We start from the raw sequence: 17,337 nt of genomic DNA on the forward strand, positions 1-17,337 counted from the left end.
TGCTGTGTTCTGCTGGTGCCTTCGAGTCTCTTATAGGCTTGTGGTGAAGGAAATATCTTTGAGCACTAAAAACAGAATACCAGAGTGTACAGAGTATCATCAAAAAWGCATACTTCTGAGTAATTTTCAGGTTAAAAGAAATACTGAGCCAGCRAGCTCTGGAGTCTGTCAAAGGAGTATTTGGGAGTGAGGAGGTTAAGGGACCAGAAGGAAGGACATGAAGGAACAGTTTGCCCTTTAATTCTTCCAGTGCTCCTTATGTCTAAAGTAGTGATTTAGAGTGGAACTGGCTTGAATGTTTGACATGACTTATCATAGTTAGAGCTTAATTTCACCCCCATCCCCACCCCRCTACCACCATACTGCAGGTGCAAGGAGCCCAGCAGCAACTGTTTTAGGCCATACTTTGCCCCTTGGTTACCCTGAAAATTGCTCATGTAGGCACATTTTTTTTAAAAAAAAATAACCAGTGGCAACTTCTTTGCATTCATGACCAAAGGGCTTTTTGGCTTATGGTCTCCTGCATCATATAAGTAGTATGAAACCAAGTCCAGCTGCACTGCTGTTAATCAAGGTTTTGGTTATTAGCACCAGGGATGTGTAATGCAGTGCAGTACAGACCAGATCTCTAACCAGCAAAATATTCAGAGAGAGATGATGTTAAAGCTCTGCCAGTCACTGGGTAAATGTGCATAGGTATTAAAGCATAAGAGCATTTAGTCATAATACTTTTCTGTTCTGGGGCTTTGGATCAAGCGATTCCATCGGCTTTKGATCAGGCTCTGACAGTACCCTTCTTGAAGAGGATTTCGCCACACTTTTGAAGACAGTTTGTCTCAAGGCATCCAGTAAATGGTGGTGGAATTGAACTCGGGTTAGACTGGTTTGTCCATTTCTGCTTCAGTTTTACAGTCTGAGGTCTGAAGAGATTGAAGCAGATCCAGCTTAGGTTTAAAATCCAAACACACAGAGGAACACTGCACTGCATTTTGCATAAATTCTTTAGTAAAATACGTAGCAGAAGTGGCAGTAGGATCCAGATCTTTTGCCTGTCAGTGCATCCTTTGATTTTCATTCCCTGGTTAGAAATTAGCCTTTGTAGTTTACTCTGAAAGCTAGAATATGCTGCTGAAATGTGGAACGTACTCGTAAAATCAGCTGAAGTGCGTTTCTTTCTTTTGCAATAAGAAACCTGGCTCCAGCACTGTGAAGCTATTAATGCTCTGAGCTTTTGTATCTCTCTGGAAGAGTGCTAGTGAGTGTTGGGAAAGGTTTGTTGCTCTGTCTTTAAGGTGTGTGAAGATGCATTAAGTGACTGCTGTTCTTTATTTTGCTATCATGCATGCTAAAATATTACAGGTGTGAATTGTAATGTAAATTGTGGCCTCTTTATTRCATATGCTAATCAACTGCATTTGGAGAACAGTTCCTCTAAATCTCATTTGTGGTAAGATATGATTTATGCTGTCAGATATGATTTATTAAGTATGTCTTCATAAAGTAGATGGAACAAGATCTTTCTGAGAGCCAAGAACATATTGATTTATAATGTAAGTGTCAGTAACAAAGAGTGGGGGGAAAAGGAGCTGAAAGGTACATTTATTGATATATATTTCGTATACTTTACTTGCTATAACATCTGCTAACACAATCCACCTGACACATACTTACATTTTGTTGTATCCCTGTGGCAGAGCTTTCCTTTGGCTTTTTGAAARCGCTAGCTTGTTAGTGAATGTCAGTTTGTACTGCAGGACCTGCCTAGGCTGTATTGTGCTTCCACATACACACGTTACGAAAGGAATCATTGACTTCATCTGAAATAACTTTTTGAGCCTGTAAACTTGATTATTAACATTTGGGTGGTTGTTTTCAAAGGTGTTTGCTTGCACCGTTTCAGTCTAGATATCTGTCAGTTATAAAAAGCAAGTGCTTCCTTTGAGGAAACTTGTCATTGTGGCTGAAAAACAGCTTGTTTCTTCCTCGTACATGTGCTTGAATAACCTGAGAGGGAGGCTGCTGGGAAAGGGAAGGGGGAGCAGGCGTGAGGGGGGCTTTCTGCTGGGCTGCTTGTAGGCAGAAGTAGCTGAGACCACCCCAAATCTGAACTTCTTTAGGCTGGGCTATTTTTTTTGCCAGGTCTCAAAGCAAGGTGATGCCAACGCAAATGAAATACTCAACAGATTGCGTGTCTCTGCAGGCAGGGAGGTGTTGCCATAAGGGGCAGAAAAGGAGAAACAGTTTGCTCACACCTTGGTCAAATGGCACTTCATTGCCAATGCTGTCGTTTTGCATTTGCGTTATGGGAATGCCGTGGTTACCATGGTGGAAAAAAAGGTGTCTGCTTAGGAAGCATGAAGCTGCTCRGTATAGCATATCCAAATCCAAAGAAATTCCTGGCTCCTGCTCTGTGGGCCAGCAGCTCCTTTTGGTATTTAAGATGTAGTTTCTTTTAGCAAAGCTAAAATGCTCCCTATGGGATGGCAGGGTCTCTCACTATTTTTTGCTGTCACTACCTGTCAAAACTATTTCCCAACTGCTGTGCATCTTTCCTTGTTTATACTGAGTGCTGTCTGCTATTGAACTATATTAGGCCGGTGCCAAGATTACAAGAAACGTGGAAGACCTCTATTTCCATTTGCAGCAGTTTGAAATTCTAGTAAAAGACCAGGTCTAATCCTCTCAYGGGGCACGTCAGGAGTTTTTCTAACGGTACAAGCTCAGTGTAGTAGGGCAGCAGTCAGGAAAGTTGCTGCAGGTGCCTGGTACTTATCTATTTCATGTCTACTGCAGGGAGATGGCTTTAATTTATACTTAAATGAAAAAGTCTCTCAAAAATTTGCCTCTGTATTCTTCAGACCAAGTGGCAGACCTCCCACTGGCTTCAGTTGGTGCAGGATCAGTCCAAACAGCGGAAGAAAATCAAGTTTTCAGATAAATTCTAGCTGAGCTGATAAATCCCAGTGGAAGTGGCATCATTCTCAGTGCCATGGCCGTGAGGGTCCCCACCTCAGGGAGCCCTGTGGTGTCCTCATCTCCTCTCACCGGCTTCAGTCTGGCAAAAAATCCCACATAGCATCGCCCTGTGCCTCTGTCCTGGGCTGTCTTCACTCAAGCAGTGCATCTTCCAAAAACATTTTGAAAAGCGTAAACGAGGTCGGTAAGGAAGAACCTGGTACAGAATAAACTGCAGCCGTCAGCAGCAGCAGGAGGCCRTAGCGAAACCTGTGCTCGGCAGCTGCATCCTGCTGCCCCGGGGCCTAGCAGGACCTGCCGACGTGAGAGCTGCCTTCTCCGGTGGGCGAGGGGTGGCTCAGCTGTGCGGGGGCCCGGTCCCGGAGCCGGGCTGCGGCAGGCGCAGCGGAGCCCCAGCCGCGCAGCGGAGCCCTGCTCCAAGAAGCCAGGGCGAGAGGTAAGCAAATCGCAGGGCGCGGTTTGGAAATGCCGCCACGGATATTTTCCATGGCAGCAACAGGAATGGAAAAGGCAGCATAAAATGATCCAGCAGTGGTGTTTGCCTGAGTTGAAGCCTGTGCAATTTTAAGATGGTTGGTTGAGTTCTCAGTTGGTGTAAACCCACGTAGGTCTTTTGATTTTCATGTAGTTAAGTTGTTCTGCAGGGGCTGAAGATCTATCTTACACATCTGAATCGTGACCAAAGAGCATGAGCCTCAGAGGAAATTCGTTGCAAAATCTGATGGCTAGTTAGGATATGGTGTTAAAGGCACAGCTAGTTTAAGTGCACAATGCTTCAATGCACCCATCTAGGCGGAGATTCAGGCCCTATTACTACAGAAGCATCATGAGCTCTCCCAAAGTCCAGCCCCCTGCCAACCCCCCCAAGAAAGTTTCAAAATAAATATTAAAAACATCAAGTTACCCATTTCTCAGAGATACCAATGAATTTCTTTAGAAACTAGTTTCCTGTAAAAATGTATATTCCAACACAAATGCTTATGAATATATACGTTCATTATAAGTGCATATATAGAAAATATTTGCAGAACCATCTTGAAACCTTCTAAAGGTGCAGGGAGTCTTCAAGTCACATTGAATAAAATGCCTACAAATGTAGGTAATTAAATCAGATAAGAATATCAAATTGCAAAGTGAATACTTGAAACAGCATTTTTGTGACTGAGATATGTTTTCAACATGCTTGTGGGGAGATGGGGGCTCTTCAGAGGTATAGAACAAAAACAAGCACCCAGCTTCCATTCAAACCAGTCTTCGCAATTTAAAATAGCTCCTCATCCTTTTTCATAAAAATGATATAAAACCCAGTCATCTCATAGATGATCTCCAAATGGTAATGTAAGATTTTTAATCCTTGTTACATATAAAATAATTGGCTACTTTAAAAGTTTGCCTAATAAACACAATTTCTTAGTTTGATTATTGTCCAATAAATTTTCTTCTCCTACGATCCCAGAAACTGTTGCCACGAGCACTACGAAGTGCTCGTTTCTTTAACGTCACCTCTCTCTCTCAGCGTTCAGCACCCTGAAGTCCTTGCCCCATCGCCTCTGCTCCCCTTTGCGCGGGGGAAGAGCAGCAGCCTTTGTGGTTGCTTGCGGCGGATCCCGAGGGAGCAGACGGCTGTTTGCCGGGGCGGTTTGCGAGGTTCCCTTTAACCTCCCAGTGCACAGGGAGCAGTACAGAAGCAGCGGGTTTTTGGTAGACCCAATGTCATGGGTGCCCAGTGGCCCCCTCCTCCCCCTGCCCCGGCTCATCGCTGCTTTTGCTGGTGCAGTTAGGAAGCCCCACGGTGTTAGTTTGTCCGTGCTGTGCGTTCACAACACTCCAGGCTGTGATGACAGTGGCACTGCCTGTTCCAGAGTTTCCCCCTTGAAAGATCCTTATTTAAAATCTTAGCCATCAAGCAGTCTAGTTAGATGATTATCAGAGCTTGTCAAGCCACATAATTAATTTTTGGACAGCATTCAGATGCCTCTTTAAGAGTATCTTAACACTGTGCATAGAACTGAATCTCCTCTCTGCCCTGTTTCTGCAAGAATTGACTCGCAGTTCTTGCTAGTTCAAACAGAGCTGCCAACTTGATCTCTGTAGGCTGGGTGGAGGATTTTGGATTAGGACCTGGACACTTAACCCAGGCCCACAGAAGAGTCTGCTGCTAGTATGGGGATTTATTCACCGCTGCTGGGGATGATGGGCTGCCCTCAAGCTGGTGCTCTGACTTGTAAAYACGGAAGATGCTCCAGAAGGACCATGCGTGCCCTGCTGCCATCACCCCTGTCTGGCAAACCTGTGCTTCAGCCACGGCGGGGGACAGGGTAGGGAGAAACCTGTAGGGGAGAAAGCCGAAACGGAAACCAGACCCTTCTACTGACAGGCAAGTTTGAGTGATACTCTGCTGCCCCTTCCCCCACTGCCCTTTTGCTGAAATACCAGGAGGACTGAGAAGGTTTATGTATCGTGGGTTTGAGACAGCTTTGTTACTTACTACTTCCAATGTGCAAATAAGAGTAGTTTGAGCGAGCAACTCCTCGTCGTGCCTCAACGTCTGTGTGCTGCAAAGAGGAGCCTCTCCCCTCTCTCAGAATAACTTTGAGAACCTGACTCTGACTTACAGAGGTGGGAATAAACCCCAGAGCTTCACTGATCTTGCAGGAAGTAAAATATCTGTGTGTATACAGGTGTATGAATATATATGATTTTTTTTTCCTCTCTGGGAAAAATGCCAACATGCTGCTTCTAATTTTGAGGCATTGCCATCCTGGGTGCAGCTATTGATTTTTTTGGTTTGTTTTGTTTTTAAAGCTGTGTTATAGAAATTAATGTCAACATTGAAAGAGTTTTTCTGYTTAGAGTGTAATACAAAAAAATCATCTTTGAGGTCCTCTAATTGCGAACATTATTGTCAGAGAGTGTTGTGCTTTTAAGCTCTATGTGCTACACCTGGGCTGTCCTGATTCATCCCAGGATTTCGTATGGCTTCTAGAGAAGGCAGAATAAAGYGTGGAGCTTGCCAGAGTCGCTCTCCTGTCAGAGCCCAGCACGCTCAAAAGATAAGCTTAAATCACGGCAAAGTTGTTGAAGTCAGTTCCTTTGAGTTAGGTTCAAACTGGGAGGAAATAATCCTCCGGTACAAAAAAACGTCATTCGCTCTTACAGCACATCAAGAGGGGCAGGCAGCGGGGATCCAGGCTGAAATGCTGCCGTTAGAGTGATGCCGACCCTGTCCACGAACGGGGCCCGGCCGTGGGCGAGTCAAGCAGTGTTTAAACACACCAGAACTAAAACTAGCGGAGCCTTTTGGTGGCTTTGGGAGCAGTTTGGGTGCTGTGCCCAGAGCTCCGGTTCCCCTCCCGCCTGCTGTCCGGCAGCTCTGGGCCGACCCTGTGTCGGACGTGCCCGCTGCCTCCCGGCGTTGCCCCTTTTGCTCGCTGTTTGCTTCAGCAGAGCACCTAGAAGCTGCGGCTGGCCCCTGCAGTTCGTTTTTCTAGGTAATTAAAGAAAAAGAAGGAATGGGAGCAATCTGTGCCCTGAAAAGAGCAACACGTGGATGGATGTGTAAGGCAGAGGAAGCAGGGCCGCAGCTAAGAACCAGGGCCGTAGCTTTGCAGCCGTGCCCCGTGACTGTGCGCGCCCCAGCCGCGGCCTGTACGAGGCTCCGGGCGAGCGGCCGCGGCCGTCGTGGCCTGTTCACGATCCCATTCAGAAATGTGCTTCTCCGTCCCTCRCTGTCTGGGGCTTTCAGTGCCGCCAGCCGACTTGCATCCACTTTCTCTGCGGTTCGCCCTGCTTYCCAGGAGCGCAGGGCGGCGGCGTTGCCTGCTGCTGTAATCGATTACTTAGTAGAGAGTCTTTGAAAGTTCGCAAACCCAGCTGCAAAATAGCACGCGGGCTCTGCGCGCTGATCTAACAAGCAGCGGCAGCCAGTCTTGCCGGCAGCTCTTTGGCAAGGCGGGTGACCCCCGCCTGCTGCTTGGCAGGAGCGGAGGAAAGCGGCAAGGTGGTATTCCCCCGGCAGCCGTGCCGGCGTAGGCAGCCAGGAGGGAGCCGTGCCAGGTTGAGCTCAGACCGGTTACCTTATTACGGAGAGCCAGTGGGACTCTGAGAAGAAAAGAGGCTGCATTTGAAGTCAGGTCTGTCTGTTTATGAGCCTCAGTAAGCAGCAGAGACCAGACTGTCCCCAGGGCTGGGGAAAGGGGAACCTCTCGTGTAATTCCTCTGATCTGAGGGTTTTGTTATGTGGATTTTGTGATTTGTAGCTTAGGATTAAAAAGACCAAAGACCTTTTAAGTACGGATTCATTCTGCCGCCTGTGCCGCTGCCCGTAGATGTGGAGCCGAGCAGTGTGCAGCAGCCCTGCCATCATCTAATTAACTCTGGGCTTGTCAGGCGGCAATCAGCGAGCTTCTCTCACGCTAAAATAATGATGATAAATTCCCCTCATCTGAGGCTGCCGTAGAGCAGCTTCCAGCTGCACAGCACAGCAGTCTGCAGGAGCTGTAGCTCGCTCCATGCAGGAAAATCAGATTTGCACCTCGGTCTTGGCAAGGCCAGCTTTGGCTTGCTTTCCTTTTTCACTGAGTTTGCTCTTGGAGGAGCAGCTAAGGCCAGGCAAGGATTATGCCGGCGCTCCCGGCACAGCTAATAGCTGCCATCAGATCACCAGAGGCAGCATGCTGCAGCGGCACGAAGCCCGCCCTTGTCGCATGGCATGCAGGAGTGGGGACGCGTGCACCCTCGCGGAGACAAGCCCGGGCAAGCTGTTAGCACTAATGTTTTGCAAGTTACGGGTCTTTATCGTTAAGGTGATGTTTTGTGTTTTGACTTGCCTGGAGGGGGTGTGTTTCTGCTGCAGTTCCTCCCGTGGTGCTTTTGGGGGGCAAGCACGGGGCTGCATGGCTCGCTGCAGGAGCGTGTGCTGCGCCTGGCTGCGGGAGGAGGGCCACGGCCCCTGCTGCGCCGGGACCACGCCGGGGCTCCACAGCGCTGGCAGGCCAGCAGGGAGCCCTCAGGGGCCCGGCGAGCACCTCCGCCCGTCTCCCTTCTCCGTCCTCGAAGGATTAGCACCTGCCCTGCCGTCCCCGCTGTGCCCCGTGCGGCCAGGGCCAGGCAGCAGGTGTGAGCACCTTCCGCRCGTTCCCACTGTCTGCTCTCGCAGGTACGCTCTGCATCTCGCTTCTGGGGACGTGAGGACACGGGAGAGGTGCGGTATTGGCTTTGCAGCGTCTGACCCCTCTAGGAACTGGAAGGGTTGTCTTAAAATTTTATTTTCCTTTTCTGTTTCAAAACCAAATGGAAGCAAACAAAAATTATGATTTTTGTCCTGGCTTTTTCCCAACCAACTTTGGCCAAGGAATTTCTGCAATCTTCAAATTTTTCAAGAAATAGTATCTACCTTTTACTATCATGAATCTTTTTCCAAAAGGTATATTTAGCTGTAAGTTCATAGTAATTCACACTGATCTCAAAAATGAGTGAATATAACAAATAGAAATTAAAAGTACAGTTTACCCTTAAATACAGGTTTGGGTGACACTCGTAAAAGCCTATAAAACATCCTGATTAAAATTTAATAGGCTCCTAATTATGTGCCGTTTTAGAGAAGTGTTAATAGCAATATCATAGGTATGTGGAAACATAACCTGGTCTTCAAATGCATGGAAACATATGTAAAATAAAGAAAGAAGTCTCTAAGGACGTCCTCTTTCCTCATCAAATAGGAAATCCTATCTAAAAACAGGAATGCATTGGCTCTGCAGAATAAGAAAATTGAGAGGTCTGGCTCTTCTTTCTCTGTTCCCTGTCATTTCTGAAAGTCAGCAGTGAATATATATAATAAAACACTCCCAATCATCTTGCAGTTGGCTTCTTAGTGATCAGATACAGAAAACTTTTTTTTTTTTAACATAAATCTGCCTTCATAAAAATCCTCACAAATATAGCACAGTAAACAAACCGTTTAGAGGTCAGACAGCAGAAGAGGAAGCTGACCTTGCATTTTTTAGCAGTTTCATGCATGCTATGACTTAGATTTAGAAGGATTAAATTTTGCAGTGTTCCTGGCTGAGTGCTTGTTACAGGTTAGGAAAGTCTGAAGGCCTAGGCAAACCAATAGGAAACACTGAGCACAAAAACTCAGGTGAAATTTAAGCTCAAATTTGTTCAAATCCCGAATTTCAGCCAATGCATGGAACAGGAGACTAGCTTTAAAAGTCTAAACAGATACCTTGCACGTTAGACTTAGATGCTCAGAGCATCTAAATTCAGACCCTAAATATCTTTCATCCTTTTTTATTAATACTCCAAGGGCATGTGCTTAGTTCTGTTTAAACCAAGTCCCATGATTAAAATTAAGTACTTTGAAGTACCTTAATAAATAGGAATGCTTCTAGCATTTGTTTTAGACAGCTTATCTTTGATAACTGAGCTTATGTGTGTTTTGCAAAAAAGACATCACATCTGTGCTGCCTTAAGCTACGCTTACCCCTTCTTCCTATGGGGCCTACCCTTCCTTAGGGAGATGAGATTATTTACAGATTTTGACAGTGAAATATAAAAAAAGTCAGACTGTGGTGATACGAGCTAGTACACATAGAGGTATGGTTTTCAGTGCACGTGATACTGTTTCTTCCAACACAGATTTTTATTCCCAGTATTATCATATTATTACTAACTAATCTGTCTTTCATGAGTGTAAATCCTAGGTTGCTGTTTTAAGTCATTGACCTATATGTTTTCTGTTCAAAAATATATTTGAAAGTATGTCTCCTGCTAGCACTCTTAAAGTTATACCTGAGTATTTGGTGTTACGAATGCTCAGAATGGCAAAGCGGAAAGCCAAAGCTTGTGCTCCTACTTATACCAAAATATTTTTTGGTAGCAGAAGTTCCTTTCTTTTTTGCTTGAATGGTTACAGAAATGTCATTGTTAAGAGATAACTACTGTTTCACTATTAGTATAGGGATGATATAAGCACTTTTACAACATCAAGAAAGGAGGATAATAGCTGATAATATATAAATATGGCCAGTTGCATTTTCCTTGGACAGGTCCATTCCATTTTAATATTAATATTCAATCATCACCTAGTGTTTTTGTTTATTATTCTCGTTCAAACACCATACATTTTAATATTTCAGGTTTAATTTTAAGCTCTTTCCAGTGCAACTTGCAGAAGAAGAAATCCATTCTTCTTCAGTTGGCATGATACAACTTCCACAAGAAAAGAAAAGAAAAGAAAAGAAAAGAAAAGAAAAGAAAAGAAAAGAAAAGAAAAGAAAAGAAAAGAAAAGATGTCTTTTTGCTTATTCTAAGAAGTTATTATCTTTCAAATGGCAGGGGAATGCAAGATGAAAAAGAAACTATTGCTCCCTTGTGGATTTTGTTTTCAGTCCTTTTTTGGAAACAGATGTTGATTTATCTTCAGCTTAGGAGCAAATTGGGATCTTTTGGCTATGAAGAGAGAGATCRTCTTCCAGACCAAGCAGTGCCAGCGCTGGAGATCGCTCCTGCTGCTTGCCCTTGGGTTTTGCAGGGCTCACTCAGGCCTGTTGACCGAGTTGCTGGTAGGAGAGCACCTTACCCATTTCAGTGGGAAAAGGGCCTGCTCTTCAAGCCACCTGAACTAATTTTGCTTGTTTTGGCTGAAAGCGCTCCCCATGCAGCTGTTAGTAGAGCTGAGAAGCCTCAGCCCCAGACAGGGGGCCTGGGGCATAATTCCTTCTGTTAGGGCAGCTGTGTACAAAGCCCAGCTCAATCTGCAGCTTCTAATGCACTGAATTGCTCTTATCTACATACAATCCCACTCAGAAAAGCATTTAAGTATGTTCTTATTAAGTACATGAACAGTCTCAATGCAGTGAAAATTGTGCTGAAGTACCTTGCTGAAATGGGCCCTCCGTGATCTGCTTCTCAACAGTGCTGAGCACTCAGCTGCTGGGGAGGTCAGTGAATGTTGCTGGGCGTTCATTGCTTTGGAAATGTAGATGAAATATGGTAATAGGAACTTAGCTTTGTGCTCCTAGGCTTGAAAAACCTTAGCCTTGTTTTAAGGATTCAAGACAAACCCAGAATCCATTTTGRACTCCCTGTTCTGGTTCTGGACCATGAAAACTTACAAAAGCAGACACTAATTAGGTAATACTAACGCTTGAATTTTTATAAGTCGTTGTTTTGTTTTGTTTGCTTCTGCTGCAAAGTAYCTCTTTTCACAAACTATCAGAACTTTGGGTAGTTTAAAGATTTCTTTGGTTGATTGCTTTATGCTTGACAGAAAGATCAACTGTACGGTATRTATGTTTGAAGTGGAATTTCTTTGAATATCAGCTGATCTCTCAGGTTAGAGAATGCAACCTGACTTTGAGAAAACTAGCACACAGATTGCCTTYATGCTGCTAAGACCTGCTGACACTGCAAAGATAGGTCTTGACAAAGATTTTCTTTGGGCCACAACTCATCTTGTACAGGGTGTCAGATGTGTTCTTCATTTCTATTCCTTCACTCCTTATTACTGGGGGCACTGGCAGAGGAACAAGGCTTTTGCTTCTTTAGACTTCAGCAACTGGCCCTGCTTATCCTTCATCTGAAGCAATAATCTTCTCTGCCCAGGACATAAAAAGAAACACAAATTGCTGGGGAAACGGGGAATCTCCTTACTTAAAGCTTCCTCTACTAGACAGAAAGCATCAGTAATAAAGAACAGGATGACAAAAACCAWTTGGGGCCCAATCCAAAATAATTTTTAAAAGGTTTTTTTGATTAGTCTGACTTGGAGCCAGCTCTTCTGCATGTATATGTGTTCTCATTACTGTTTGAACATGCAGACACTCAAACATGAGTGAACAAATGCCTTTGGTCTGAGTGGCGTATTTGTCACTAGCAGTGTGCTTGAAAGCACAGGCAGAGGTGACGAAAACTATTATGCAGATGAGAGCATGTAAAATGCAGTGAGGTTTCAGCACGAGTAACTTGTGCACATGCTATATAAAAAGTACTGCAAATCATACCCAAAATATTTTCTCTATATCTATGATTATGTTATTTCCATAGCAACTAATTATGCCATAAACCAAAGATCATGACTTCAGGTGGCATGTGAGCAGAAGGAGATGAGCTATTAAGTATTGAAGATCCTCTTTTTCATGCAAATTTCCTTATTTTTAAAGGAAAAAGAAAGAAAATGAAAAGAAAAATCCCAAAGTCTGCCTTATATGGAATTGCTTCCAACTGAAATATTTTTCAAAGTTCTGTTGAAGGCATGAGTAAATCTTTAACGCAGTTACATGCATGGCTGTGAATACTAAAAGATCTTTAAGTTCAGATAGGTGCAGAAATCTCTAGAACATCTGGCTTTCTCCTTCTGCCTRTGCAATCCACAGCTCAGCTGCTTTCTGGTGAAAGCATCAGATACTGAAATCACTAAYGGAAGAGCAAGGACCTGGAAATAGAAGGGAATAATAGTGTTTGAGCAGGACCTAAACAAACGCTTCTAGGTTGTCTTCAGTAAGTGCTAAGTTGAGGTTTCATTGAAACCTCTGTTTTGGTTGACTATCGTTGTAAACATGTATATATTTTTATAAAAGCTTCTTGAGAGATTCCCAGCTTTTACCATGGTCATACTGGAGGCTCTAGAGCCCAAGTGGGAGAATTCTGTGGTGGGTGCCCCGAGTAGGATTGACTGTCCCACTGTTTGAATTATCTTCTTATTTTTTAGTGGGCTGCTTTGACATATCTTGCTTTTTGGGGGAGCACTGTGGGTTCAAGTCTGACTCACCTTTTGAAGAATTTAGACCAGTTTCTTAAAACCTTCATATGCTTCAGTTGTGCATCAAGAGAATTTCCAGGAGAGAGTTAAGGTTTAGGGAGCAAACTTGTGACTGCTTCTTTTTTTTTGACTTATATTTTTAATGATTCAAGCTAAGAGTTACAGCTTTTAATTTTCTGCTGTCTTTTTGTGGATTTCCAATCCTTTCTTTTCATCTGTGGCAAGTGAATGTCAGGGCTTTCAGTAGCTCAGTGTGGGCAGTCAGAAAGGGGGTTGACATGCAGCGGCACTCTGTGACCAGATGTCTCCATGGCTTGGCCTGCGGGTGGAATCTTGCTCAAAATTACAGAGAGGAAACCACACGGCACTTGCTCAGAGTGTGCCCCTGAGTTCCCCAGTCATGTTTAGACAAGGCTGTTTGCTGTCTGAGCAGAGACGCAGACCTAAGGCAGCGCTGGTCCCCTGTGACAGCCACACATGTGCTGACAGTTTAGAAATCATCTCTCCCCTTCCCTTTTGCTCTGCACTTTTGGTCATTTATATTCGTGCAAAATGAGTATACTGAAGCAAACAAATCAAAGACTCCATCACAGGGTTTTTCTCCTATCAGAAACAGCCAGCCTGGCCCTGAACTTTGGTTCACCCTCAGGTCAAACGAGGTCGTGTTTCTTGCAGTCTAAATCTTTGGAAGAGGTATGTTTTTTACAAACCCTGCATTGCTGTTTCAAACATAACTGGACAGCAGCCACAAAGGTATTGTGTGCGCACTGGTGGGAGAAGACCGAGGAAGAGGAAGGGATTGCTCTCGAGGCAGGTTACTGAAGGAACAAACAGGCAGCGCTGGACAGTTTGGATTAATGTTCTTGTGTGRTGGTCTCTGCATGTACAAGAAATTAAAATGTTAACCATTTGAAGTATATTAGTAAGTGGATCACTCATGGTTTATCAGAGAGCTAGGACGTGGAGCAATGTTAATAACACATGAAAAATTCCCACTCTTCTAGTAATGTTTGATCTTAGATATTTTGTTCACTGAAACCGTTAGGAAAGACAGCAAGTTCTCTGTCATATGCGTGCTTGTGTGCACTCCAGCACACACCCTTGCTGCAGAGCAGGGGTTGTTAATATACTCTGTATTTGTGTGGTAAATTTTAGAGAAAGATTCTGTGGATCAGTTCTTAACTGAGGTTAACGCAAAATGGTTTATTTTATCAGAAGGGTGGAACAGTTATGTAGAGTTTCAAAGACAGTCTTAAGAAGCATTAGTAGAGCGGAGCCAGGACAATGATTAAAGGAGATAACAGCTGATGAGGAGGTGAGTTAGTGGCTGCATTTTGTGCGACTTGAAGGGGTGCAATATGTTTTATTTGTGATCAGGAGGGTGTGAAATTATAGAGCAGAAGAAGAAAGCAGCATTCAAAATGGGCAAAATGAAGGCTTGATCCAAAGTGGTAACAAAAACCCCATTGGTTTCAGCTGATAGATAATTCAGATCTTGAGGCATTACACACAGTAATGCAAGATGGAGAATAAGCTTTGGAGGTGTAACAGGGAAAGAAAGGGTTCCCCCCAGGGTTTGGGGGAAGCACAATGCCCTGGAAGAGGAGAAGCCAAAGGTGAACAGCAGCTGCAAGAACAAAAGMGGAAACTTTGAGCAGATTTGGTTTAAGAAGGTCAGGAGCATGCCTTGGGGCCTGTGTACCTGCAAGCTCTGGGTGAGGCGACTAATGGGAGATGTCAGGCAGGCCGGGCTGCGGGCAGGTGGGTCAGGGCTGGAGAAGTTGGTTYGTGAGTCTATGGCACAGAGGTGAAAACTGAAGCCTTGTGAATRAATGAGGTTTTTCTGAGAGAGGGTATAAGGCATAATGTAGCTACAAATCTGGCTTTGATATCCAGTCCTTTTGTGGTCTCTACCTATTGCCTGGACTTCATCTGACATCGTTACAGCACCATCTCTCCTCAGTCAGGGCCAGGGTTTGGGTGGGAGACTCCGGAGAGTCCTGTTCCCAGCCTTCCTTTCAAGGCAGCATGAACAGAGTTGTTCCAATACAGATGTTAGAGTGCCACCAAAATCAATATAAATTGAACCTCTGCTAGTGAGACTGCACAGTGATTTCTTTGTTATGTACAGGAATCGATAGGTATTGGCCACAGGATGGGAATATACAGGAGCACACTGAGGAGGGGAAAAGTGGTTGGAAGCAGAGTTGAACTGAAATCACAAGGTTCTAGGTTGTGATTTTAGACTCAGCTATTAACAAAAGCTTATGTGTAAGCTATAATCCTTCAGTCATCCTTGCAGACCTAATGACCCAGAGACAAAGTTCTTCCAAGGCTTATTTTTCTTGGTCTGTGTAGGTATTACTTTATTGCTGGTCTCTACCACCAGGAGATTATTGCATCCCTCTTGTAATGGCTTAAAGGGTCTCGGTATGCCCCAGCCTCTTTCAACGCTRATGGGCAAAATCTGCCGTGCTCTTTTCATAGCTCTTCCCCAGTCCCCAAGCAGGCTTTCTCTCCTTCGCATAAGCCCATAGTCCAAGGCAGYGTTCAGCCTACCAGGTTGCCATCACCAGGATTTGCCCTTCAGGCTAGCAAGCCTGACTAGGTTTCCTGGTGTGCAAGAACTCGTAAAAGGGTGATTCTGGAGGTGTATGCGGCCTGTGTCCAGAATGACTCTTCTTCTAACCAGCTAKTGATATTAGAGAGAGCAAGAAGAACAGTGACAACTTGGAAGCTAAACTTTTTAGCATAAAGTGCCTTCCAAAAGTTGTCATGACGGTGAGATGTGCTGAGGGTGCGAGATGGAAGGAAGCTGGGGTAAAAGCACCCTTGACTGAAAGGGTAGTGTGGGATCTGTGCCTTCCTACATTTTTCTACATCTGTCTGAAAAAGAGCCACTCTGTGTTGATGTCTGKTTTTTTTAGGAACAGCTTTTAGAAACTCTTCTAACACAGATCTTGGCCKTATAAATGATTCCACCCCTATTAAGGCCTGAATTCTGGTGGGAATTGATGATGTATTGCCTTCAGGAAAGGTGAAATCAACTGATTTCTACCTCATTTTTCATCCAGAGAGCAGTAAAAATGAACTGCTTTTCAGCCTTTGGATGTACACTTTACAGTAAATAGGCCAAAGTGGCCTATTGCACTCTTGCGATACCAGGAGCATTGCTGTTCAGTAACCATGATCTGACTGAYGCAATTTCAGCAGTGTTTGCAGAGTTGTATCCAGCTTTTTACCATTTACTGTGTCATTTTGTGTATATGCATTTCTGCATGCTGATGGGGGACACAGAAAATACATGGATCGCCTTTGGGTTCCTTTGCCAACAGGCCTGGCTGGTGTTCAGTCAAGGAGGAGCAGAGCTGTTTGCTACAGCAGGAAAGTGCACAGTGAATTAGAAACTCTGAGGACAGGTCTGCTTGTCTGGGATGTCTTAACATCCGCAGAAAGGAAGTGTCCTGTCTGGGGACAGTTTATACCTTACTGGAAGGGGAGGGAGGAAGAGCAGGAGGAACAGCTCCATCGTGGCTCTAATATCTCTGTTCTTAGAGACAGGGAAATTAAGAGGTGGAAAAATTCTAACTTATCCCAAGTTGCTGAAACAGGTGGCACAGAAGTTGTTAGCCTTGTGTCTTGGGCTCAAAGCTTGCACCTGATATGCCCAGTGCATTTATGGTTGCAGAGGAAACGGAGGGAAATAATTAGTCTCTGGCTTTGTGGTTTATAAATTAAGAAAATTAGAGGGTGGTTTGTGAGGGTGAACTGCTTGGGCTATGTGCAAAACCAGCTCATTTTACTTTTTCTAATTTGTTTTTTAATTAATTSATGCCTATGCCTGTGTTGATTTGTGCTGAGACTGGCAAGACGCTTCATGCAAGAAACCTGTTTTCATCTTGATTAATTCCCCACTGGAGCAAGCCTTTCAGAAATACCCACCGGCCAGCTCCTCGCTTCGCTCCAGGAGCGTGCAGTCAAAATGATAAGACAGACGYAGGGCGAGAGAGAGGACGTCCCGTTTCACAGGTGGGAAAGTGGCCTGCAGGGAGACTGGAGGGGTTACGCGGTGCCACGAGGAATGTAGGGCAGAGACGGTAAAGGAGGCTCGCTTTCCTGAGCCTCGATACTCAGCTACCGCAGGTTAAGTCAGAGTTTTGCTTTGTGGAAAAGTTGCGCGTGACAGATTTTCAACTCCTTCCTGACCGTGGCAGCAACTAGGTCGTAGGGGGACGATCCGGATGATGGTCAGAGCGGACGCCCGRCAGGCGCCCGGCGGCGGGTTCCCTGGGCGTGGAGGGAAGTGACCGTGTGCTTCCCTGCGTGACGACTCAGTGGCACGTTAGGAAAATCGTTATCCTAGATCTGCAGCAGGACGAACGAGCCCGCAGGCAAGGGCAGTGGAGCGTRTTTTGCCCCCGCTTCTGCCCCCCTTCCCCTGAAGACCCCCAAGCGCCCCTCATGCGTGCTTGGACAGCGGCTGTTTCTTTCCTCGTTTCCCCGGGCAGCCCCCGGGGGCCCGGCGGGGGCGGCGCTCCTCGGCGGCGAGGGCCAGGGCCAGGGCCACGGCGAGGGCAGGCAGCGGCGCGCTGCCGGGG

At 45.2% G+C, this 17,337-nt stretch overlaps 1 protein-coding gene across 1 annotated transcript in view; it reads left to right on the plus strand.

Moving 5' to 3' along the window:
• TSPAN4 (tetraspanin 4) overlaps positions 1-17,337 on the plus strand; it is a 247,700-nt gene that overhangs the window by 23,177 nt on the left and 207,186 nt on the right. The gene's annotated exons all lie outside the window — the stretch shown is intronic.

This window comes from Rhea americana, unplaced genomic scaffold, assembly GCF_003343005.1.
Source record: "Rhea americana isolate MKP2758 unplaced genomic scaffold, rheAme1 scaffold_139, whole genome shotgun sequence".
Lineage (NCBI taxonomy): Eukaryota > Metazoa > Chordata > Aves > Rheiformes > Rheidae > Rhea > Rhea americana.